Genomic DNA, 26,430 nt, shown 5'->3' with positions numbered 1-26,430 from the left:
ATGAAAGTGTAGAAGCTGTATTGTGGCAGGTTCAGGGTTTCTTCGGCGTTTACTCTCGTGGGGGATTCTGTGTAGAGAAAAAAATAAAGTGGGATGTGTAAAGTTTTAAATACTGTGTAATTTCAATGGAAATAAGTGTTTTTTCAGATACTTTGCTTCTGAGAAGTTGACCCACACAGACTGCAAATTCTGAATCTGTAGTACTGAAGAGTTGTAAAAATTTGTAATAAAGCAATCAAAAGAAGAGCATTATGATTAAAAGATTCTCTGGTATTGCTGCAGCCAAGTTTCTGCCCAGCAGTGCTGTCATCTTTAGAACTGGACAGATGGGAGACATTGCTGAAGCAAAGCTGGGTGAAAAAGAAACTTGAGGTTCTGACACTGTGCCTTCTAATGGTGTAGTAGCAGGGCCTCAGTAAAACTCATTATTTTTCTGGAAATCATGAAAGATACTATGAGAATTAATCTATGCTTTATAATACTTTGAGTGTAATCTGTTTGTACTTGCATCCTTTTCACACTATAGATGTGTCCAGTTTCTAGCACATGGGTGCAGAATCTTTCACTATTGAAATAAATGGAAATATGTTTAAAATGCTGCTAGAGTTCAGAGATGTTGGTTCACTTTTTTAAATTGCTCATTAAGAGCATGATTATTTCTGAGTATTTCTTACATCTGACACCTGAAAGCACGTGGCACAATGTGCTTTTCTCAGGTGAAGCTTTGGACTCGATAAAAGTTAGAGCATGAGCATACTGGGAGTAACAACACAAGCTTTTTAAAGCCATCTTTTCCGTATTTTGTAGTCTACATTGGAGTTGGCTCTGCGGTAATCTTGATGAGTATTGAAAGCCAGATTGTGCTGAAGAGTATGTCAGATTGGGGCACTAAGGCTTAATTGTCTTATAAACAGCTTTGCAGCTGTAATTTAAAAGCCTGGTGCTGTTGCTTTCTGCTCCAGAGGCTGTCCTTTTAATAATTTTTGTTTTACTAGGCAATACATACAGTGTGAGGATTTAACCTAGCCTGGAGAGTAAGTCTTCTGTGTTTATCTTTTCTGTAGTACCAACAAAGAAAACTGAGCGGACTGTTAGAAGACACGCAGGTTATAACAAAGCTTGACAATGATTTGGAGTGTGCTTTGCAAGTAGCCTGGCTTGAGAAATGAGCCCTGGTCCCTATGTGCCTCATCCAAAAATGTCATGTTTGAAAATCTGTAATCTTTTGCGATTCATAACTTTTTCTGAATACGTAGTCAGATCCTGCATACGCTACCTTTATAACCAGGAGTGAGCGCTGCTTTTTGTACTTCAAAAAGCACATTTTAATCCAGAAGGCAGTCAGCTTGTCAGTTTGAAAAGTACTCTTGTGGTCTCACAAGGCATGAACCTCATTGAACCCATTGCTGTGCTGTCATGTTAGATTTGTACTAGTGTATTTCACTTATTTTGTTAGTGGAACAAAGGTAATGGTTTTGCACCAAGGAAGAGCTTAATCTGATTCTTAATTTATATATTATTTTTAACTGAGTGATCAGCAGACCTGAGATCTCTTTTCAGATCGATAGGACCTGCTACAATATTAGTTTTCCACGGGTATGAAGAAACAGTGTTTTTGTTTGGGTTGGTTCCCCCCCCCCCCCCCCCCCCCCCCCCGGAGATACAGTCTTCGGTACAGTGAGAGTTTGAGTTGCTGCTGTTGCAAATTAAAATACAACACTGGAGATAAACTGATGGAAAGCTCCCCAGGGACCTGAAGGTGTTGAACACTATGGAAGATTCAAATTTAAGTGGTGGGTAGGTTACCACAGCGTCATCTTCATTTCAGCTGCAATGGAATTTATAGATCTGTTAAAGCAGTCCATGTACAATAATCATTCTTGCTAAGTACTGTTAGGTTATATTTCCTCACATATTAGGAGATGGTAATAAAATTAATTTTAGTCTTGCCACTCTGATTAAGTCATATGTCAGTGATCCAAAATTGGGGTGGTGGAGATGCTATACAGGTGTCAACAAACATCAAAAGATTTGAGTTAGCAGAATGAAAACTTGAGCAAAGAGTTTTGATTCAGGTCTGCGGAATACGAGTACTGATGTACAGGCTTGGAGAATGGATCTGAATCACCCACAGTGGTTGTGTTCTGAATGATATTATTGTTTGTTATGTAAACAACTTCTAAGGTTGAATTGTTTTCCATTTTGTTTTACAATAATCTGTATGCTCTTTTGACAGTCGATAATGTTGCCAGTTACCAGGAGAGAGAGAGAGAGATGATGTTGATGTAAGTGATGCTCTGACCTTCATCCTGTAAAAGGAATCCTATGAAGTGCTCAGTTGTGGTTATATGAGCAGTGCAGTTGAAAGCAATTGCACTGAAAGTTACAAAGCCACCCAGCTATGCTTATGAGAGGATCAAGATGCCTTTGCAGTGTGAACCAGGTTGCAATGGAAAAGCTGTTATCAACCCTTTTGCTTTTTCAAAACGCTGACCCAACCCATGCAGCAAAAAGGTTAAGGAATACTGCGTGGAGTGTGGAAGGTACCAAAGCTGTGCTTCAGTCACCTTTATCAAAACAGTGCTATGAACGAGCCCTTGGGAACCTTCACTTCTTAGCATCTTAGAGTTTTTCCCTTTTCTTGTGACTCCAGGGTAAGCACCAGCCATATCACTTGCAGAGAAGATTTTAAGTTACATACATAACATTGTGCTATTTCGGATAACCTGAGCTGGAGAGGGAATGAGATATTTGGGGTTAATTTGTGTGGATTCTACTGGACTTTGAAATGCCCATTGATCGTCAGGCTCTTAAAGAGGAAAAATATTCTTTCTGCTTCAAGGCTGGAAATGTGCAATAGGATGGGCTAAGTGAAAGTGAATCAGCTTATTCAGATGTTATTCACAAACTGTTTTTACAAGCTCTTACCGTGCGAATAAGCTAATAATAGCTTATGAATAATTTTTTTCCCTATTTACCTTTATTGTTCCACAGCTGAGTGATGGCAAGGAAAAGATTGAATCTGTTACAGCCGGACTGCCAGACGGATCAGTCAGCTGTTGGGTGAGTCTCGTTACAACCGAGGGAAGCTGGGTAAGACTCGCTCAGAACAATTTTCACGCTCTCTGAAGAGCGTGTAAGGAATGCTGCCATTGAAAGAGAAATTGAACCAAAATGAAGCATGTTACCATAAACTGCTGTGCTCATTTCTCACTTGGTCCAGATCCTTGAACCCATTGATGGTTTTTGATTTGTCAGTCTGAAACGACTAGTGTGCCATTTGCGGTCATGAATTTCATGCTCAACAAAGAGGTTAGATAAGCAAAACTCTGTAAACCTCATGCTGAAAGTTTAATTCTAAACCCAGTAATACAGAATGAATTGCAGACTTTAAAAGGGAAAAGGAGTCCCGGCAGCCCAGGGAGGGACCCTGCTGGGGAAGGAGAGTGGCAGTGGCAGCTGGTCATGAGCTGAGCGCGGCCCCATTCACCACCCCGGAGAGAAATCCGGAGTGAAACTGAGCTGGGGGGAAAGGTGTTTTAAGATTCAGTTTTTATCTCTGTTTAAGATTTTAGTTTTTATCCCCTGCCCAGCTGAGGTGGGCAGTGACGGAGCAGCTTTGATGGGCACCCAGGCTCCAGCCAGGGTCAACCCACCGCATCACGCTACAAATCTGGGTGCTCAAACTGTTTTCCAATCGAGTGTGCTAAGCCCGTGTTCAGAGAGTGTGATGTGTTCAGCTGTCGGGTGATAACAAAATACTAACAGCGGGCTTTGAATTTCCTTTCCTCCCTCAAAAGAAAATGGTTAGTCTTCGTGATACTTCTTTAAGATGAGTGAGAATGACTGTAGGGAAGGTGTTTTACAGTAGCAGAACCGCAGAACAAATCAGAGTGTATTTTGATACAAAGGAGTAAGGATTCTGCTCTTGTGACACTTATTTACAGGCGCTTTCTCCCACTGCCTGCACCTGGGAGCACAACAGCAGGGAAAATGTGATTTCAGGCACTTTAAATCATCACCTGTGAGAAGCAGAGCAGCAGGGTTTTATGAGTGTAATGGAGTTTTGTAGGGACTAATTATGATGAGGTGATACTATGCCTGAGGATGGGCGTTGTGGTCCTGCGGGATGAGGGCTTTGGCAGTGAGCTTGCTCAGCTAGCGCCCAGGCTTAACCGTCAGATGAGGGATTACAGCTGGGGCCTTCGTGAGAGAGCTGCGTGATTTGGGTGTTTGGGAGCTGGCTGAGTTATTCACGGAGAAACTGAATTCTGGAATGACTCTAGTTCCTTTTTGAAGGGATGAAGCATAAAAGGAAAAGCTGCTGAAAAAGTGGATCTTTTTTGTCTTGTGTGGCACAGCCTCTAGACACAGGGCATCCTTATTCAGTACAGGGCATCTCATCGTGCGTTTGAGTAGTCTGCATGTACTTGCCCTATGGAAACTGAGCGTTGGCCTTTGACTGTGAAAAGCATCTTTAAGTTCATCAGATTATCAAAATTTCATCCGTCTCTTTCCCTGAGATGACTGCTGTACTGCTGTACAATTCTGCAATCAACAAGGTATTTTTCTCTATTATGAAGTGAAAATTATTAATTTCCTTTTTTTTTCCCCCCACTAAGTCATTCCAAGTAGGACAATTTAACATTAAAGCGCAGAAACACTTTCTTGGCTCATAGTGATACTGTTTGAACAGATATTGAAAGAAAAAGGATGAAGCAAGTGCTTATAATGAAGTAAATTTAGATCTGCAATTTTTTATAGCTCTGATCTCCACTAATAAAACCTGACATATGGAAAGATTATAATAGTTTATAGGTATTGCAGAGCTTATATCTCAGCATGTGTACAATATTTTTTCCAAATTTGAGTTCCTGTTTAAGGTAATTGCTCAGACGTTACTGGTTACAAGGGATGATATCCTTTGATTTGTATCTCTTTGTGAGCTCAGAAAGCAACACTGACGTGTGCAGGTTCATCATCCTTAAATGCTCAGGATTTGAGCTATGTGGTACAATGAGGAGAACTGGAAGAACTGAGAGAGGGAAACAAAGTCTTGATGAGAAAAATCAGCCAGCTTTTCTGATGACTTTTTATCACTGAGAGTATTTACTGAAGTCTAAGGTTTTACAGATCTGGAATATAGATCCAAATGATCTGAAATTAAGGAACACAAGTACAGTTAAGATTAAAATACCTTCAGATTTATACCCCCTCTAGTATAATGTATTTTTAGAAATTAGTAGCAGATGTGCAATACACAGATCATGTATATAAGTGATCAATGTAATGTTATGGTTAGAAGCATTATTGGGACAGTTATTTGGGGATGATAACAATGACGGTGTCACTTGCACTTCTTTTGCCTCTTGCCAGATAGCCCTGGTAGTGTTGGAAAGGATAACTGTATCTGTTGCACGCTAATACTTTGCACCGTAGGCAAACTCTTGGGTACATGGGAGCTCTGTACTTGAACTGGACAATCCTTGTGCCTGGTGCGTAGTAGTAGTAGTTCCTACAGGTTGGGTCCCTTACACACCTGAGAAAAGAAAAAGGAAAAAAAAAAAAAATCACTTAATTTTCATACAAAAATTGTGACATGGTCACTAAGCCCATTTGTTTCTGAAGGAAAGTTTCTTGTAACCAATGAAATTTCTAACTGTGATGTTAATCACTGTTCACAGCACAGAACTGAACACAGATGCAACTGTGGAATTTAGGTATGTATGTTGGTATAATATGTAACACAACATACATAAATATCACACATGTATGTAAATGTATAAAAGTAAAGCACCTGATGAAATTTTAAATATGTCAGAAAAACTTACTTTGTAGGCCTGTTATCATTCCAAAGTTATTTTTTTGTTTCAACCTTAGAATTTCTGAAGAGCTGTGAAGAAACAATTCCCTATTCCAAACCAACCAAAACCCCTTTAATCATATGCTTCATTCTTCTCTAAATTTTTTATATAATTTATGAAATGCCTTCTGAGAATTTATACAGATTTTTCTCCCCTAGCAGAATATTATGGTGAATTAATTACATCTAAAAAGCCAACTAACAGAACTGGTGTCCTTATCCTAATAGCTAGTTCATTTCACATCCTGCTGCTTCTTGCAAGCAGGTAAATCAAACGTGTTTCAAGACCGTGTATCTTTGGTGTATGTATTTATTGTTGTCCATAGGAGGTCAGTTGCATGTGAAGAATTATTTTGAAATGGTTGTTGATATATTTTCCTTACTGTCTTCTGACTAAATCAGGTGCCGCAGTTGTAAAGTTGTGAGGATTTTGAGAGACCACACAGGTGGCTCTAAATAGATTTAGCTCTGTGCTGTAGAAGGTAGCAAAACACATCCTGGGTTGGCTGAACATAGTGTGAAGCCCTCACTGAATTTGAAAAAGGTTGTGAATTGTAAAAGGCAAACTTGACAGTAAATCACGTAGACGGAGTTTCCCTGGTATGGAGAGACTAACGCTGGGTATTGTTTGGACACCAGCGTTCCTGTGTGATTTGCAGTCGAGGATTGGCAAGAGGATTTGTATTTCTGCCCTAGAAGGTGCCAGATATGGATCCTTCCACTACATTGGAGGAGGTCATGGCTTGATGGGCTATGAGAGCTGCAAAGTATGGCTGAAACCTTGTCCTGAATGTCTCTGGACTAAAGTCAGGTGAGCTAAGGGGTAACAGGGCTCAGCTGTCTGTGCTGGGAGGATCCTGGGCCACCCAAAGTGGCCCAATTGCCTGTCCCAGCTGAGGACATTGTCAAATTGTGAGCAAGTCTGCAGAACCATGCGAAATAAGAGGTGAAATTACTGATGGATCAATTACTGTTGGTGTGTGTTCAGTTAGTAGCTCAAGGACTCAAGAGGGAAAACACCAACATGGAGAGGAAAAGTCTTAAAGGGAAAAACCCCCATGAAGAATGGCAGCCGAGCACATGGAGGACTTCAAGGAGCCATGGAGGAAGACTGACCCTTCCTCGCCTGACTGACCTGACCAGCAAAGGCTCATTGGGAGTGTCCTCGGTGTGCTGAGCACACTATAGTGCACAGCTTGTTGAATCCTGCTCTCTGTTGTAGGTTGGAGTGAGTACACCACCATTGCTTTATACATTGCAGCTGTACATAATCCACTCGCAGAGTCTCTTTGTTTTGGGCCCATTTAGCTGCACACAATGTGACCAGACGAGGGAGGGTTATGAAAGAGAGGTGGGGTAGTGTGTGAAGTGGGAAAGGTTGATAATATCATATAATTTAGAATAATTAACTTTTAGGAACATAGTTTTGTTGTGGTGTTAATACCACCTTTGTCTATGCTGTGGATGTTCCATGTCAACTTCCCACATCTTGGCATTCACAAAGCCATGGGGTGGCATCATCTGCTAACACTCTTTAAAAATACTTTGGACTTACTTTTTTTTCATAAATGATTTTGGTAACATCCTGGCACATGATAATTTCAAACCTGTATGTTTCTACCAGCCTTCTTGTGCCACAGCCTTTGTACAGCATGTGAAACACGGTACAGGAGTCAGTGTCAGGGGTTGCTCAGGTATCTGTTCCCTGCACGGTAGCCTCTGGCATTGGTCTACAGTCTTCTGGTCACTGTTAAGAAAATTCCCTTCCCTAACTCATATATCAATCAATCGAGGATGCAAGTGTATTAACTTTGTTAATATATATTAATTCACATTATAAACAGAGGTAGTGGAATTTTACTGGAGACTCTGGTATTGTTTGTGCTTAATTAAAATGAAGGACAGCCAGCAAAGAAAGCAGGACTTTGTTTTGTGGAAGCTTTGAGCTGTCCATGAAGGATTCTCTTGGACAGCCAAGATAACACTAGCATCCCAGCCCCTCTGATGCGTCTTTGAAACCCTCCCAGCACCATCTGGTGTCATAGACCAGTAACTCCAGCAAGACTGACTCCAGGGATGTCTGCATCAATAGACAGGCACTAAGAATGCTGCAGGAACAGAGTTTTGCAAAGTTTTGCCATGGTTAGCAATTGGTAGTGTGGGTGTGAGTGATTAGTCAAATCATGTTGTACCTGAGCGTTTGAAGGCTGTAAGAGCCCAATGTAAAACTGTGTTTGGGTTGCCCCAGTTTGGGTGTGATACTACACGTACATGAATAAATATTTACCCTTGTAATTTTATACTTTGCATCCCAGGCCTCCTCGGTTGGCACAGGCCAATTAAGTATCTTAGTAACATCACCCGCACGTATTTAGGCAGATAAGTAAGGTCTTCTGTAAAATAAGAAATGTAATGTTAATAACCCATATGTAAGCATAGAGTAAAATGCAGTATGTATTAAAAGCTAATAGGCTTTGCAAATGCAAACGTGGGCCTTGCTGCTGTACCTGGAAATAGCAGATAAGTGGAGAGAGAATGAATTTCTCTTTCTCTGATGATGGACCATTAAAATCGCATTAACTCCCTCTCCTACAGCTAACCCCAAGGTTACACACGTTAGCACTGTCAGTCCAGAGCACGCACCCAAGGTTACACACGTTAGCACTGTCAGTCCAGAGCACGCAGGTACTGACTGGCCGGCAGCCTGGCAGGCTATGGGGGGATGTTTTAAATGTATTTTCTCCGTAAGTGGTGCAGATGTAGGCCAGCTCATCCCCTTGATGCTTACTACCGAGGGTGGTTCAGCTGCCAGCTCCTGTAGCAGTGGCATGTGGTCCCTGGGTAACCTGTGGCATCCCCAAGTTATCTGCCTGCTCCCGGCTTCTCCTGCCTGCTTCCCCCTTTCTTCTGCACTCAGATACCCTCTGCCAGCCCTGGGGAAGGGAAGGCATTAAAAAGAAAGAAGGCGAATACCTTACCTGGGCTTATAGGTGCTGGGTCTGGTTTTTGATGGACTTTTAATGCAAAAAAAAAAAAAAAAAGCCCCAAACCAAAATAAAAAAAACCAAACAAAATGAACACACAAAAAGAAAGAAAGACTGAATGAGGAAAATGTGTGCTTTTATGTAATCAATTAGTATACATTGTAATCAGCTGAATCCATTAAGACTAGGAAATGTTAGCAGCAACAGTTTTGAGGAATAGAGTTGACATGGACAAAGGGCTCTTACTAAGAAAAATGTAAGGGCTTGGATACTAAAGATGACACGTTATTAATATTCATGGGAACAAGATTTAATTCTGTTTATTCCTTTGTGTAGGCAGATAGCATACATGCTTTGCCTATGAAGTTCAGTTTCCCTATATGTTGTCAACACAAGTATGTATGTTTTAATGAGGCAGCTGAGTGCCCTTTACCAGTGTGCAGCTGGTGGGGCCAGACACTAAAAGGAAACCTTAGCCTGCTGTCATAGCATGTGAGGAGGGATATTTTCAGTAATTAAAACCTGCAACAAATGCAGAACTTGCAATTCAGATTTCCAAAACAGAAATCCCTTTGTAGAAAAACTAAGGTTCAAACCAAATACTACTGAATATGTCAGAAGGATTCCCACTCAACTTCCAGGGAGGGAGCTGATCTAGAGCAACTCTGAATTTATACTGGTGTACTGTGTCTGCCCCAGTCGTTTCCCCTTCCCTAGTGCTTTTATCAGTGCAGGTATTGCTCCCATATGGATACCCAGAACATTTCCTATCCCTTGACTATGGAAGCCAAAGGAATTATCCCCAAAGCTGAAAACCAGACCCGTGAGGTTACACACACAGTGGAGGCAGGGAGCCATGCCAACACATCCTCTGATCACAACTTGATAGAGAACCGAGCATGTAAACCAGAGTAAATGCTGCGTTACTTACAAGTGGTAGTGGCTGCTGCTTCAGGAGTTGGAGAAACTGGTAGAGCAGGTGAGTCTGTTACTATGAGAAAATATGACATTAATACTGTCTGTGTTTTAAATACACTGATGACTCACGTGCAGTAAACTGCTCGGGACCACTCAAGAAACAACCAGAAATGAATACCTGCGTTTTCAGCTGTTGTGGACTCAGCTGGCACTGTCAAAGAGAAAGGAAAAGCCCGGCTTCAGTAAGTGCCCATTACCGTGTGGGCAGAGCAAGGAGTGGTAACGGGGAGGGAATCGGTTTACACCCTAAGGAGGTGCGGGAGGGCTGGCTTCATTGGAATGGAATGATTGAGCCCAAACCTAAATTTGTATTGATGTACTGTGTCTGCCCCAGCGGTTTCCACTTCACTAGTGCTTTCGTCAGCACAGGTCTTTCTCCCATATGGATACCCAGAACATTTCCTATCCCTTGACTATGGAAGCCAAAGGGATTATTCCCAAAGCTGAAAACCAGACCCGTGAGGTTACACACACAGTGGAGGCAGGGAGCCATGCCAACACATCCTCTGATCACAACTTTGATAGAGAACCGAGCATGTAAACCAGAGTAAATGCTGCGTTACTTACAAGTGGTAGTGGCTGCTGCTTCAGGAGTTGGAGAAAATGGTGGAATGCATGAGTCTGTTACTGTGAAAAGAGGAAACTTGAAATTACACATTGTCAATGTTTTAACTACATCTATGACTCGCATGAAAAACTGTAAACTGCTCGGGACCATTCAAGAAACGACCAGAAATGAATACCTGCGTTTTCAGCTGTCGTGGACTCAGTTGGCACTGTCAAAGAGAAAGGAAAAGCCCGGCTTCAGTAAGTGCCCGATACCGTGTGGGCAGAGCAAGGAGTGGTAACGGGGAGGGAATCGGTTTACTCCCAGGACCAAGCATTAGACCAGTTCTACCAAAGCTGAAGTCATGCATTCCTGCTGCCTCAGGTGCCGTGTGTTCTGCAGGGGCTGGTGCGAGGCAGGAGAGCAGCCAAAGCTGCAGGTCAGCTGCCGTCCCACCCGTGTGGAGGTGCGTGGTGCCCGGCCCAGAGGAGACCTGCAGGCGTCCCCCGAGCAGGGACCAGCCACAGCAGCCGAGGGATGCTGCACGCTGGGGCAGGAGTGTGCCAAGCCTGCCGGAGCATGAGCAGCCTCCGTGGGAGGGAACCATCCCCGTGTGGTGCCTCTGCCCTGGTGCCAACAGGCTTTGAGCTGCTGCGTGACGGGCTCTGGAAACCTGCGGGGTGTTCGCTGACGTCGGCTTGGGTGTGGGGGGATAACGGGATAAAAGTTTTGTTTCTGACATGTGGTGCCCACCGTGGTGCTGCACGCTGCACCGGTGTGTGCTGCTGCCCCGGTGGGTGCTGAGCGTGGCTGTTCCCGTGGGAAGCACACTGTGCAACGATGGGGAAGTGCAGGAAGGCTGGCTTCCTCCAAGTGGAATGATGGAGTGCAAATCTGAATTTATACTGGTGCAGTGTGTCAGCCCCAGTGGTTTTCCCTTCCGCAGTGCTTTCATCAGTTGAAGTATTTCTCCTGTACCGATACCAAGTCCCTTTCCCTCCTTTATGGAAGCCAAGGGAGAGGTGATTGGGATTATCCCTGAGGCTAGTGGTTAAATCTATGAGATTATACACACAGGTACCTGATCAGAACTTGGGCAGACAACTAAGCATGTAAGCCAGAGTAACGCTATTACTTACAAGTGGTAACGTCTGTTGGTTCAGGAGTGGGAGAGGTTGTCACTGTGAGAAAGAACAGATGAAATTAAATATTGTCTACATTTTAAATATATTTTTGCCCCGAGAACCATAGCAGAAGCCTTGGCCACTTGCAGTAGTGCATGAAGCCACGTGAGTAACTAGGAAACATGTGGTTGCACAGCTGAGCTGTCGCTGCATATGGCTGTGAGCACGCACGTTGCAGTGCGTTGGTGTGCATCACCTCTGGAGAACCTACAGCGAGACCCTGAGCTTTGAGGGGGAAAAAAAAAGTAATGCAGCTGGGGAGGGCCTGGCTCTGGCAGCCAGATTGCCTTGCCAGGAAGGCGGGTAGCCTGCTAAATCCTGAATTAAGATGGAAAATGTGAGTGCCTGGCAGTTAGTTCCTTGACTGATTGCAGGAGTGCTGTGTGAGCTGGGGGTCCCGCTGTCCTTCAGGGTCTGACAGCAGCTCTGCTCACCACAGTTCAGTGAGTGACCAGACATAAATACCTGGTGCTCCAGCTGTCGTGGACTTCAGGACTGTCAAAGAGAGAATAAAAACCACGCTTTAGGAATTTTTCCAATACTGAGTGAGCAAAGCATAGGTTGACAAAGCAAAGCAGTGTTATCATTTAGGTGTAATTAGACCTGATGTAACAAGATCCCCAATCCAACTACACTACAGCAGTCCACACCATAGTTTGGTGTTTGTGCAAAGCAGCTTGCGGTATCGCCACCACCTCTGAGGGTGGATGGGAGCCGTGTGTGGCTGGCTGCATCTCTGCAAAAGAGCTCAGTGCGGCAGGACAGCTTGGTCCACCCATCCCACCAGGAACCATAGAATCATTTAGGCTGGAAAAGACCTCTAAGATCAGTTTGTGTTCACCCGAGTGCCTTGAATTCTCTGGGGCTAATGATGGGGTGAGGGATCTCTCACCTCCAAGAGAACATGGATTTTGGCTCAGAGCTGCTGAAGTCCAGGGGAATCAGCACTCTGCTGCGGGATAAACTGTGTTTGACTAAACCTGAGATAAACGAGCACCGAAGTACTCCAGACCTGTTACTTCAGGTGTGGTAGGTTCCTCAGAGGCTGTCAGAAGAGAAAACAGAAACCATCAGAAGAAAGAAAACCCGACCAATGCTCTCAGTTCTAAGGTGACACAAGCAGCAGCACAGTCAGGGCTCTCCCCAAAACCAGGACTGAGGTGACGATTTCTGAAACCTCAGAGAAGCTGCAGGTGCTTCTGCCCAGACATTGGTATTGCTGCCGGTTATTATATTTTTTTAATATGGTATTTATTATAATAAATTACATGCAGCTTGGGAAGGTTGGGAAACAAACATTTTGTTCTGCAAATCAACGAAATGTTTAAGCTGGTATGGCTTGTTCTGCAATACAGCCTTTTGATACAGTGGAAGAGAAATGGTTTGTGGTGTGCGGACTGTGGTGGGCTGAGGATGGAGGGAATGAGGGATGCAGGCTGGTAGTCTGAACATGATTTCTTTTTAAATGCTTCTCCTGGGGCTTGCAGCTGATATGCAGCTCATCAAAGATTTGTTGCAAAGATTGGAAACAAAGATTGTTTCTCAAATTGTCGTAATTATTTGTAACCATCAACTAAAACCAGTGCATGATACCAGAAAAAAGGGGAGAAGAAAAAAGAACAAAAAATCAAAGTGAAAATATGGACCTCTTCAGAGGAGTGGTAGAAACCTCAATCACTTCTTCAGGAATATGTAAGTCTCTCAGCTATTGTTACTCATTTTATCATTATAATACAACATGACAGCACAGCATAAGTATCACTTCCCTACAGGATCTCACTTCCTCCTGGGCAGAAGCAAAATTGTGGACCTCCTGGGTCCACAAAGATGCAGTGCCCTGCCAGTCTACACTGATGTCTAGGATCAGATACACCATGTTCATCTAGTGCCAGAACCTCAATCAAAACCATTTCCTCAGCTGACAGGGATTTTCTTCATTTTCCTCAATAAATGGCACATAAATACGATGCAGATCTTCGAGTACATAAAAAGAATAAAGTACATTTATAAAGCTGCAAGTTTGACATAAGTACTTTGAGGCTTTTAGCCAAACAGCCTTTGTCCCAAAGGCAGATTCCAGGTTGGTCTGCCAAAACCTACTGGTGGTCCTCTCTGGAAGAGGATGCCTGTAGCTCTGTGCTGCCCTCTCTGCTCCCTGGTAGAGGAATCCCCTGCTGGAAGGATGGGATGGCCCTGGGGTGTATGGAGCCCACGGGGGCTGGTCCCTCCTGGGACCAGGGTGCCCCTGGCCATCCTTCCTGCCTCTTACCGGCCTCCCCTCCTGCATGGCCACTGCCAAGGGTCCCCATTCCCACAGTGGCTCCAGGCTTGCGCCAGGCTCCTCCGTTCACACATACCAGCTTGCATCCATGGCTTAGGCAACTTAGTTCACGTGAAATAAAATGGAAAAGGTGCCTACCTTCACAGATAACACCCACGTCTTCCTTGTGGCAGCAGTTGTGAGTGCCCAGCCCCCTGTGAGAGCACTGCTCCAGGGAGGACTCGTCCCCTCTGCACATCACCTCATCCAGGATAATATCTCCTGTGCCTTCCCCAAAAAAGGCATCGGTTTTGGCTGAGACAGCATCTCCGCATCCGAGCTGCCTGCACACAACCGCGGCGTCCTTCATGTCCCAGCCATCATCGCAGACAGTTGCCCAGCTCCCGTTGTGAAAGACTTCGAGGCGTCCCGAGCACGTGTCCCCTCCATTCACCAGTCGGAGGGACATGTCTTGGAAAAGCAGAGGGAAATGCGTGGGCACTCGGCAGCCTCAGAAATGGACTTTCCAGGTGCGTTTATCAAACAGCAAAAGCCAACTTTGTTGTGTTGCACAGAAAGTGGCAAAAATCTTATTGTAACAAGCCACATTGTGTCAGCTCATCAGCTATCATAAATGCCTGCTCTCATAGTGTGCCATATACACCTGGGAGTAAATGTAAAGATTTTTTTTCTCTTTCAGGCTCTGATATGTGTGTCCATAGCTAACATTACCATTCCTATTGATAGCAGTATTTAACAGCAAAACTCAGATAAACCTCAAGTATCTCGGAAACTCATCTTGCATGCATTTACTTGCTTTTAAATTTTTACCTTCCTACCAGTGCTTAAGTTACTGCATAAAATATATCAGCTGTGAAAGCTTTGCAAGACCCATCTAGGAAGAGCTCAACAGCTGGAACAGGCTCTGTTATAGTCAGGGTAGTAACTGGCTCTAGGAAAGAAAACAGAAAAGTTTTACTGCAAAGGATGCTTAATAATGTTCTTCAGTTACCATGTGGGGGAAAAAAAAAAAGCAGTAGTGATACAGAGCAACCCGTTTGAGAAGAATCGAATCATCGCCAAAAGGGAGAAGGCTGCAAACTCTTTTTTACATGTCAGGTGTTAATGGTTGCGGTTACCTTGCAGATGTGATCTGTAATTGTTATAGGTAGGGACATACACAACAAAGAGACACGTGTCTGCTTGGGTCATGTTTTGACTCCACTCGAGGTCTTTACTAAAAATCTAACCCTATTAAAAATTTGCTTTGATTTTTCCCCCAGGGAAAGATATTCCCAGGATAAGCTGTAAATCAGCGTTCTTTGTGCCAGGTCTGATCCACAAGCCCTTTCACCCAGTTACGTTTCATGCTTGTAGCGTGCCCACCACGTGGGCGAGCTTTGTCCGTGGGCCACCACTCGCCATGCCATGGCACCAGCTGCACGGATGCTGCAGTGACTCAGGGCTCTCCAACTGTACATGTGTTTCCAGCCAGAATATAGAATTGCTGGAAATCTGGGACTTTATTTGGAAAAATCCTAAAGGAAGTTACTAATTTCCTACTAAATATAAGAAAAGGGAGTCTGATTTACTAGTCATAGTTGATAATTTATGGGAAGTCAGGACTAGGAGGACTGAGATCGAACAGGGATGATGTAAAATGATGATTTAAATAGTGATGCATAAAGCAGGTTTTCTACCTTTTCTTTACCATCATTTTCATCTATACCGTAGTGCTAAAGGATGAATACAAATACCCAGAGCCAACCTTTCCCTGGGATACCTTGCAATCTAAGGGATACGGTTTGGTGTTTGGTTTTTTCCCTTCCTTTAAATAATGCCTGGTCCAGCTCCTTTTCCCATCCTTGCTCACCCTCTGGAGTAACAGATGGTTGGCACAGCATCATTTCCCCAGAATAGTAGCAGAGCTATTTCTACAGACCAGGCTCATTTCTGAGAGCTGGGTACTTACAGAATACTCCACACATTTATCTCACTTTCAGAGGGAAAGGCTTTTAGAGATCTGAAGTTCCGAATTAGTTTTATGGGCCTGGAGTGTGTTTTTCTTTCAGAGAAAGAAATCAGAGACACCGCCAACAACATAATTGAGTTCCTCCTAGTTTGTGGCCATCATAAACTGTACCAAGTATACACACCTGTCTTACTCCTTGGTGGGTCAGTAATTACGAGGTTTTCATTTCAAGACATTTTACTGTCACCTGGCAGCCATTTGTAATCAACTAATGCACATCCATTCAGAATGAGGGCCGTGTTTCCTAGGACTCTCTTTCTTCTTAATTACTTTTCTCTGACCATGATCAAAGCTCCTTCTATATCCAAGTACCACGCTTGTCATTTACTTCTGCAAAAGTTGGCTGTAAAGAAATGCCAGCAGCAACGTGCTTGGCTCACTTCCCAAGATCTAGGTCTAAACTTCTACAAGACTGCCAAATATGATTTCAAGGAGGGAAAAAAAATATCATTGAGACACAAGGTAATTAGTCTGTTGATCCAGGCATTGAGTATTCACCAGCGATAGTGAAAGGTGTTAAATAAAAAAGTTTAGGAACTGGACTACGCCAGCTATCTAAATCCAGGTAGGAATAGTGAGAAAGACGCAGACTGAAAATCCTAGATCCAGATCTTGACCTAAATTAGTCAGAAATAAATCAGTTGTGATTCATCTGATATAAAAGTGTTTTTACTGGGAGGGAGGCATCTCTCCTACGAAAGCTTCTAAGTAAATTAAGTATTTAATTAATCTGAAATATGAGCATCAATTTGAAGTTTTTGGGGCACTTTTTCAGAAAATAAAAGATTGATTAAGTAACAGTCCCAAGAATCTTTAATATGCTCTTGTGGGGATGTCTGAAAGCTGAAAGGTAACTTTTTACTTTAGCAAGTTATTAAAAGAAAAGAATCGATATTTATCTCTTCAAAGTCAATGCTTTCTGCTTAGTGAAGTGTAGAATATAATCAAAGGAGTCAGTGAGCACTTAGTTTTCCTGAGACTTTAACACAAACAACAGTTTACCTGCCGTATGTAGAAATGAAAGTAATGAGACGATTAGTTAGAGCTATAGAGGAGCCTTTTTCCCCTTTAACTGCTGAACAACATCCCTGTTACACACAGTATACGTAAATAAGATGAAATTGTTTGCTCAGAAGCTTAGTTGAGCAGGCATAGGCAAAGCACTTAATAGTTGCAAGCACATATTTCCATAGTAATTCTTAGGAAACCGTATCTACACCATGTATTAGGTTATTTAAGCCTGCAGAGTAGTCAGCTCATCCATCACTCGTTTGAGGAATTCACAGTCAACTTCTGAATGTCAAGCAAATAAAAGTGAATCTTGAGGGACCACATTAATTTCTTAGTTTCATGGGTGCGTGCAAAGAAGTGCAAACTCCTTTCATTCAGCTGGAGTAGAGCCCAGTCTGAACCAGTAAGGCAAGCAGCAAAACCTGATCAAAGCTCTGCCAAATATTCTTCCAAGTAGGGAAAGTTTTCATTTCTGTCCTTTTGGAAGTGAAATGACTGGCAGGAAAAAGGTAGAGAAACAGTGACTAAAATGTTTTTGCTGTGCTGAAGATTAGTCTGTTCATTTCCAAGACATTTGTAGAAATTAGGGTGGATAGATCCTAGATCTGAACATGAAAATATTGTTTGCAATAGTGGGCGGAGCTGCTAGCAAGTCTGTACTACACTTTGTAGTGCTGCTACCACTGGTACAGAGTCACAGCTCGGAACTTCTGACAGCATAGATAAGGCTGTAGAAGACAAGCAGTGTTAAAAAAAGGTGGTAAAGAGAGGAATTATTGGTTGCCTTGGTAATTGCTTATCATTTTGTGCAGCATCTTGGACTAACAGATGGTATGGGTGTAAAACAGCAGCACTGCCACCACCCGTAATGAGAACCTCAGCCCTTGCCACCAAAACTGGCACAGTACAGACAGAGTGGCAGGAGGAAAGGCAAGTTCTGTGCACTGTCTGGAGGGCACGATCAGAATTCAAAATGATCTACATAAACTGAATAAACGTCAGAAATCAGCAAGCTGGAATTCAATAAAGACAGGTGGAATGGGCTGCTCATTGGAAAGAGAAAAAACAATGCACAAAGGCAAAATCATCCTTTCAGCTGGCACAGGACCATGGAAAAAACATGTCCAGCCAGTCCAGTGTTGGGCTCGCTCTTGGGGTGGAATGTGGGAGCTACTTTCTTGCCCTGGCTAAGGAGACCTCAGCTGCTCGGTCAATGATTGCACATTTGGGGAAGATAGAGGTAATGGGAGAGTTTGGGTGAATGAATCAAGAATATAATAGGCTTGAAAATCACGAGCTCCGAGGAAAGCTTTAAAGAATTGCATTTGTTTTATGTGGGAAGTGTCTTTCACTGTTCTGAAGAAGGCTTTGGAAGAGGATGGTCAGCAGTGACCCTGCTCACCAGAGTCCACAGAGAGCTAGAAGAGCAACTGTAGGCACTACAGAAAACGTCTGTCGATGAAAGAACTTTGAATATAGCGTCCAATGCTTTTTTTTTTGGGTGTGTCTTGAAAGCACCTGTCAAGTTCAGAGGCAAAGTACAACAGTCATCTCCCCTGGTGGAGCTTTGCATAGGAGTTTAAAGCTCACCGATGCTATCAATTTTTGCTTCATTAGAAGAGGAGGTAGGACAGCATGTGGTGGGTAGGAAGGTCCCAGCTCAGCTGATGGCTGATGCAAAATGGCCCTGTCTGGTGAAATTCTGGTTTTAAGATTTTTCAGTATGTAAGGAATTTAATAGATTCACTACAACTGCTCATTCATTAAAAACTTGCAAAATGTATTATAAAATAGATGCAAGAATAAAAGCTGCCTCAACAAAGAGAATGGGGAAAGGGTGGGACATACACACGCACGCTGCGGCACCATCAGCGCTGGTGAAGGGCTGGACCCGGAGCTCTGTTGAGGTTCCTTTCCCTTCCCCAATGGGAACACTAAGAGGTGCCGAGGGGGGGTATATGGATGGAACAAGCATACAAGGTACGCCCAGGATTGCCTCCTAGTTTGCAGTTCAGGGGCTTTCTGAGCCCCGAACGGTGCCTTGCATGGTGGTACAGGACAGAGGCGGGTTTGCTCCTAAGGATGCAAAGTGCAGGGGTTGTGTCTGGCTGTTCCTTACCTTCGCTTGGCGTGGACGGCGGTGCTGGAGCTGCTGATGGCTCAGTACTCTCTGTGACCGGGGCAGATGTGGTCAGGTTGCCTGTTTCTGTTGAAGGTTTGAGGGAAAAAAAAACCACATCAGGAACAATGACCAATAATGACCAAACATGAATATCAACCAGAATTAAGTTTTTCATTAAAACCATTGGGATTTGTCATTTTGCCAGAAAAATGTGAAAATACAGGAAACTTTGTTTCGGAGAATGAACGTGGACTTATCACTTGTACCTCTACCTAAGTCTAAATATGAAATAAATATTTAAAATTTGGATTTTTAAGTTTCTCAGCCGCCGAACATGAAGCAATGAGTTCTTAGCCCTCTATTAAAACTTCATTGCGTACGTTTTCCATGTAGTATGGCTTTCCCTGAGATTACTTAGACTCAAAACTGATTTTGTAACTATAGCCTCATCTTTGTAAGCTGTGCTTAGGATTCCTAGTGTAGATACTGCCTCAGCCTCTTCATTTCCTGACGTGGATGGAATACAGGTATGTTAAAGGGACTGTGAAAGACTTGAGGAAATACATTATTGGAGAAAAACATCCATCACTGATAGCAACTGGAGCTGACGATTGCTGATAGGATTTTGATCATGTTCTTGAAGGAAAAGTGAATTGGATTTTAGCCTGTAAAATCTGGTAATTTGAGTCACGACTTCAAGTAGCTAATTACTCGGGCAATGTGATATTTTGTTAATATTGACAATAAGGATCTGGGCAGCAGGTGTGGGGGCTTAGGCAGTGGGCAGTCAAGTGAACTTTCTGCTGGTAGGCAGCTCTACAGAACAGCTGCTGCGTGCTGTGCTTTACACTCTCCCATCGTTAATTCCTTGATGAAAAAGTCCAACAGGAATGAATGGGAAAGTATATAGAACCAGCTTCTGTACTGTGTCAGGTGGTAGCATCTCCTTCTTTAAAACTGGGAAAGAATTATCAAAGATTAATCGAGTCTTTGAAGTGAAGATGTCCCCGTCTGATTTAATCACTGATGCTCTCCACTTCCCAGCCAAAAGCACTGGTATTTGGGCACTTTTGCTGATACCTGAGTTCTTACAAATAGCACAAGCAGCTTAAAGCTCCAAATTGCTCACAATTACATATCTCCCAAGCTCTGACCACCCAATATTTTTAGAAAGGAAGGGTTTAGAAGCTGGATTCTTTCTTCACTGAGATGATTTATTAGCTCTTGATTATCTTATACTTTATACAGTTATTGTAATCCTACCAATGTAGTCTATTTTAAACAAAACTAAACACCAGTATTATTAAATTTTATGTCATAGTATCGGTTCTTACGTTCAGCAGCTGTGGAAGAGATTTCTGGAGCTGAGGTACCACCATCTCCTGCAAATGGAGCGGGTGAAATGGATGATCCTGCAGTACTTTCAGGGGCTGTGAGAAGAGGGAAGAAACATGGAAATGGGAGGAAAAGAGCATTTGGGTAAGGCTGAATGACTAAAATCAGTCATATCCATATATTCCTGATATGTCTTGACAGCCTGATATTTTTCAAGTTAAGGTGTTGTAAGGGGGTTGTTCTTTCACAGAGATGTTTAATTTGTAGTTGTCTTCCATGAATATTTTACAGATTTACATGGTCACATCTTAATTCTTCCAAAACCCCCAAATCAACAGACTATTTGTTTTAAATAGCACTTGCAAAATGGCTGTTCTTACCTTTATAAGCTGCGGTTGGGATTTCGGGAGCTGATGGGACAGTTTTCTCCGTGGCAGCAATGGATGCAGAAGGTGTAACTGAGGCTAAGAGAAAGTTGAGGAAATACAAAGAAGAGGAAAGATCAGCAGCAATTAGGAGTGAACATGTGAATTGCAGCCTTGATGAAAGTAAGTAATTTGGGTTTTGTGGGACAGTGAGTCAATGCACAGACTTATTTTTGCTGAAAACCAAGGGCTTCACCTTCATTTAATGTTCAATAATAAATATAGTCAATACCTGTGTTATTTCTGACTGCATTCTTTTACTACTAGAGATGCAATAGCCGTTTGGAAAGAGGCAGAGTGGCTGTTGTTAGGGGAAATAAAGAACCTGATTAGTCTTGTGCTTTGGAAGTGAATTCCAACACGTGAGTATTCCTTGCCATCCTCAAGGATTGTCAAGATCCCTGGAGCAGACGGTATCTCAGCCCCTGCCCAGCTTGAGCTGGGTGCCCAGGAGGAACCTGCAGAGGTGGCCAGGGGGTGGGGAAATCCGTTACTAAACGGAATAGCTGCCATTTCAAAGATCCATGAAACCATTAATACTTCAGACTTCATGGAAAAGACGGTCGGTTCCCTGAACCCTAACTTTTGGTAATGTTGCTCAGAAGAACATCTTCCAAGTAGTAATTGTAAGTGAACTTGGGAGACCGATGCAACTGGTGCACCTCTCAGCAGGGTATAAAACACCTGATTTCCATTCTACCTTTACACTAACTTAAGAACCAGGAAAAACGAAGCAAGATTGTTAAAAGAATTCAAGTTGAAGAAGATAGCCAGGTAAAAGTGTTGCAATTTGAGCTATGGCAGTCAGCAAATAATACAACACAAACAAAATAGCAAGCAGCAGAAAGCATCACCATTGGTCAAATTCTACTGTCCAAATGTTTCTCCATCCTCCAGAGGCCAGATCACACTGTTCCTCATCTCTGCTTCATCCAAAGCCTCCTTCTCCAGACTCTTCCTCCACCCCCACACTCCTCAGAGCTATTTAACTGCTTTGCTGTTGGATCACAGCTGCACATCATCCAAGCAAGGCCACAGCTGCATATTATCAATGTCGATCAACCCACTGTCTTCATTCCCCTACATAAAAGTGCCTTAGATGAACTGATTGTTAAGATCTCACCATACATACGTGCAGTCAATAATTGTGTATGCAGTTGGCTTAATCACATGCCCATTTTCCCTCCAACCACATTTTCCTATGAAAATGAAGATGGTGTTGGCCATTGGCTCTTCCAAGGCTAATTACATGCAGAGTTATTAAATATTTTTACTGAATTCCCGGTGTTCCTCCTGTCTGCTCTAAACAAATTGCATAATCACCCCAAATTTCCGCACATGACATTTTCAGTTTGTCTTTTTTCCCTTGCCTTTGCCAGTTGAAATCAGGGATGCTGTGGTAGATGTCACAACAGTGCTGTCTGTGGAAAATGTTGACGCAGAAGTGGAAGTTTGGGGCGTCTGTGAGGATGCTGGAAGTTAGAGGAAATAAATCGTTAGAGAATTGTAAGAACGGTAATGCAAACTGAGACATTGGTGCAATAATTTAAACATCAGGTTTTGCTCAGCACTGGGTTAATGCGCCAGACCTTAACTTCTGGTAGTGTGGGTGAGATTTCTGTCAATTAATGGCAGTTCTAAATGAACTTCAGAGGTATTTGCCAGGGATGCCGTCAGTGCAGAGGTAGACGTGCAGAATATGCAGTTCAGGGCTACTGCGACGTGGTATGGTGGGTTCAGGTCTTGAGGAGAAGGTATTTTGGGAACCAATCTTTCATTTCTGTGCTACGTATGGTAGAAAACTGCATTTTAGCACCCACTTCTCTGTGGCTGTGGATTATGAAGAGCATAATTAACTCAACACTTAAAAACCCCAGGAAACATGAGTAAAGCCTGTACCTTAATGTTTACAGGGTGCTGTGATTATTTCGGGAACTGTGAAAAAAACAGGGGTCAGAAACTCAGACCTGGAGTGCTAAGACTAGCCTTATATTTTCCCTAATTATTATTAGTAGATGAATGGCAAATACAGTTCCTATAAGTAATCCAAAACCCAGAAATTATGTTACAGATGGTGAATAAATAGTAATTTGGAACAATAAGTAGTAATTCAGAGCGTGACCTTTCTAGAATACTGTCTGCCAAGAAGCTGCAATCGCATGATTTTTGAGTTAAAAATCAGTCTCTGAGCATTCGGGGAGACCGTGAAGAGCTAATGGGCTGATGTCTCCGAAGCCCTGCCTTACTGACGGTGGAGCCGGGGAGTATGCCACATCTATGAACATTGAAAAGAAGCAGAAAGTTGCTTTTATCGTGCAGTTATTTATATTGCTTCAAAATAGGCTGCTTCTAGCTACGCGATCTTTGGTTCCTATTATGTTTATGACAAAGGGATTAATTTTTCTTTTCAGTTCAGACATGCCTGGTTCACATCTGGATGTGCTTGTATCTCCTCTTAAGTGGTCACCTTTTTGATCTTGGGAGCCGCCTGTAGTCAGAAGTTGACTAAAGTGGTCCTGAACTACCTTCTTTTCACCACCGTGATACTCTGTGCTTGCTGCTACCAGTCTTGGTGTTTTGTCCAGGACATCCTTGTGTTCCTCAATCTCGCCTGAATACAGGGAATTCTCCACATGCACACGTTTTAGCTCTAGTCTTGTTTCCAGGCTCTGCTCTGACGTTTCTTGCATTTACGGTCAACAGGAAAATCCAAAGAGGTTTCAACAGGAAAATCCAAAGAGGTTTTAAAGATTGCATAAAACTTTATTTTTTTTTTTTTTACCTGAACAGATGACGCTGACATCCTCATTGTGTTCACAGTTATGCCTGTTCCAGCCGCCGTGCCGACAGTCCCAAAGGTAAGATTCAGTTCCTCTACACACCACGTCATCCAGGTGGATGTCTCCTTTGCCAGGGCCGAAGTAAGACTGTCCCAAGACAGAGACAACTTGACCACAATCAAGTTGTTTGCATACAACGCTGCCACTGTTCACATCAAAGTTATCATCACAGACTGTCCCCCATTTGCCTTCATAGTAAACTTCAACCCTCCCGGCACATCGGTCCCCTCCAGATACCAGTCGCAGTTGTGGAACCTCTGAAATTAAAGCAAATATTGACAGGTAAACATCTCAATTTGTTAATTCCCAGGATATCTAAGCTTCTTATGCCTAAGCTTGCATCTGCACCTGTGCCGGGATGGGCTGCCCAGTGTTACTGGGTCTCCAGTGCCCAGGACTTTCTGGGGAGCACCTGCAGCGCGCGAGGCGGCACAGGGCAGGGAGCTGAACAGCAGAGCCCGAATCAGTGCAGCTAATGCAGCCCTGTTAATTCACCCCTGTTAATTCAGCCTTGTTAATTCAGCCCTGTTAAGGTTAATCCTGCTGCGTACAGGACCCGATCAATCACGATAGGTCGCTGTTGGGATAACCAGCTCACCCAGAGCTGGCTCATGTAACCTTACAGGTGTGCCCGGTATGTTCGCACTCAGGACCATGTCTCACCTTCTTACCTTTGGATTTAAATTTGCTTTTTATCCAGTCTGAAAATTTCTTCCATAGTGATTTTTGATCTTTATCTTCTGAGCCCTCTGGGGAGTTCGACCACGCACCACTTGCTGTGTCAGATAAAACACAATAGTATTGGTGTCACTTGTCACAATTCTAGGCATGTTTTATGTTTTGCTGTGAGATGGTACCCGCTATGAGCTGATACAGAGATACAGTAAGTGTTGGTATGTGGTGTGTTTTCAAAGCAGTCCCGTGGTTCCCCCCTTGGTCTGGAAGGACATGCTCATTTCCTCATGGTTCAGTGGAAGTTCTCTTTGGAGGACCTGATTTCATGGCAGCACAAAGAGCAAAGGGATCCTATCCCAGAAAACCTCGTGTGAGTCATTCACCTCCAGTGAAGACACGAGCTTCTGGGAGCCGAGCTCTGCTGGATTCCACCGAGGCAGCAGAAGGGGTTACTCACCTTCACCCCTGGGATTTCCACAGCTCAGGACCATTCCTCTGGGCAAACCATGGCAGTTGTTTTGGCTGACAGCCCAGCGTGTTCGCTTAAATCTTTGCAAATACCTGCCCAGGTCTGCATGGGAAGCTCAACTTTAACTCTGCAGTGAAGAATATACTATACACTGCTTAAGGTATTTAAAAATCTATGTTTGATTAAAACCGGACCATGGTATCGTGGTTCAGACACCAGAGGATGAAGTGGTCTTCCAAAACAGGACACAAACCTGTGGTCTGATCGTGCGGTTTTGATAATCTGTACTTTTAGTCACATAAATACCACCGAAAATCTACTGGTGTTCACTGGAAGGAAAAGGATTTAGGCTTCCAGGGGTAAAAGCAATGTTTTCAAATGGCAGCTTTAAAAACCAATACCCTTGGTGTTTCAAAATTAGCGTGCTCTGAAGAGCTGTCCCTGATTCAGTCACTAAAATCAGAAGAAATTTCATTTGGGGATTTTTTTTTCTGTTTTTCAATTTGGCATTTGATCTTCAGACACTCACTTTCACAGACTTTGACTTCAGTGATACTATAATTCTTGGGTTTGTAAGACATCACCCTAAGTGATTTTTCCAGTCAAGGTTAATCCAGCCTACATCAGGTCATGTCAAAGACAAAAGTTAACCTGTGGAATAAGGACAAAGTTTTGCTCTGGGGTTTGACCACCTTCTGGAAATGCAGCTTAGCCCTCTTTGATGCTGAAATTCCCTCTGGGCTGTCTTTACTCTGGTCTTATAAATAATTCAATATAGCCAACCCCTTAATCTAGACTTTATGAAATTATCTCTTCTTGTAAGAGATTGACAAGACTTTCTTCATGGTGCCCACTCTGATAATTAAAGATCAAAGTATCGCATTCAAGCCAGCAAGATGATAAGGAAGGTTTGGGGTTACTGTCGTTTGAAGTTTGAAGGAACATGACACTGCAGTAAAGTGTATTTCCACCTGAGTCTGGCAGGCTGCTTTATGTTTCTTTTTCTCTCTTTACACTTTTAAAGGTACTGTATAGAAGAATTTAAATTAAAAACTAGAATATTAGAAGAATGTTTAGAGTACACCTTTCCCAAACTATTCCCCTCACGGAAGAGAAACAAAGAAAATATTTTTCAGCCTTCTTCAGCCTGTAAGGTTATATTTGGAAAGTTACAGGTTATAGTTTGAAATGCAACCATTGGATTTGATCTGAATCTTTGAATTAGAAGATAAATTAAACCATCAACGCTACGGTACAAAGCTTGTCAGCAATATTCTAAGAGCCTCTCTGCCACCACTTCTCAGCAAGCTGGTCTGTATTAGTAATTAATTCTGTCTGTAACACTTCCCTGCAAGCGTGAAAGAATTGTAGACACAGTACCTGGCTCAGACAGAAGAGCTGCACTCAGCAGGAGCACCCAAGTGAGACTGGCTTGCAGGTCCATTTTCATTGAGGCTGGCTTTTCCGACCCAAAGCACTTCCAGAATTTATACGGAATGAGTCCTGCTCTATACCAAAGGCGTGTGCTGTGCAATTTGATCTTTCTTCCTGAGCTTCCAGATCAATGCCAAGAAAGTGATTTACTGAGTTATTTTCATTTCACAGGGTACATCCAGACATCCGGATAGGTAGATCCAGATCACGGTGCTGTTCCGGACTGGCTGCCGAGATCTTCCCAAACACTCCCCAGGCACCTTTGTGGCTA

At 43.1% G+C, this 26,430-nt stretch overlaps 2 long non-coding RNA genes across 5 annotated transcripts; both read left to right on the top strand.

Moving 5' to 3' along the window:
* The first annotated feature begins 1,640 nt into the window (after positions 1–1,640).
* On the top strand, positions 1,641–13,530 carry LOC106631188 (uncharacterized). 4 transcript variants are annotated; one of them, XR_008733823.1, is made up of 3 exons: positions 1,641–2,285; positions 2,995–8,469; positions 8,512–13,530. It is a non-coding gene; the product is annotated as an uncharacterized LOC106631188 (long non-coding RNA). The 4 variants fall into 4 exon arrangements; XR_008733824.1 differs by having other exon boundaries at positions 1,641–2,654; XR_008733822.1 differs by having other exon boundaries at positions 1,641–6,674; positions 6,852–8,469.
* Positions 13,531–13,547: 17 nt separating this feature from the next.
* On the top strand, positions 13,548–25,700 carry LOC129736774 (uncharacterized). The gene is made up of 2 exons (XR_008733826.1): positions 13,548–20,864; positions 23,532–25,700. It is a non-coding gene; the product is annotated as an uncharacterized LOC129736774 (long non-coding RNA).
* The last annotated feature ends 730 nt before the right edge of the window (positions 25,701–26,430 follow it).

The sequence above is a fragment of the Falco cherrug genome, chromosome 9 (genome assembly GCF_023634085.1).
Source record: "Falco cherrug isolate bFalChe1 chromosome 9, bFalChe1.pri, whole genome shotgun sequence".
NCBI classification, from domain to species: Eukaryota; Metazoa; Chordata; class Aves; order Falconiformes; family Falconidae; genus Falco; species Falco cherrug.
This window is presented reverse-complemented; position numbering and strand designations above follow the sequence as displayed.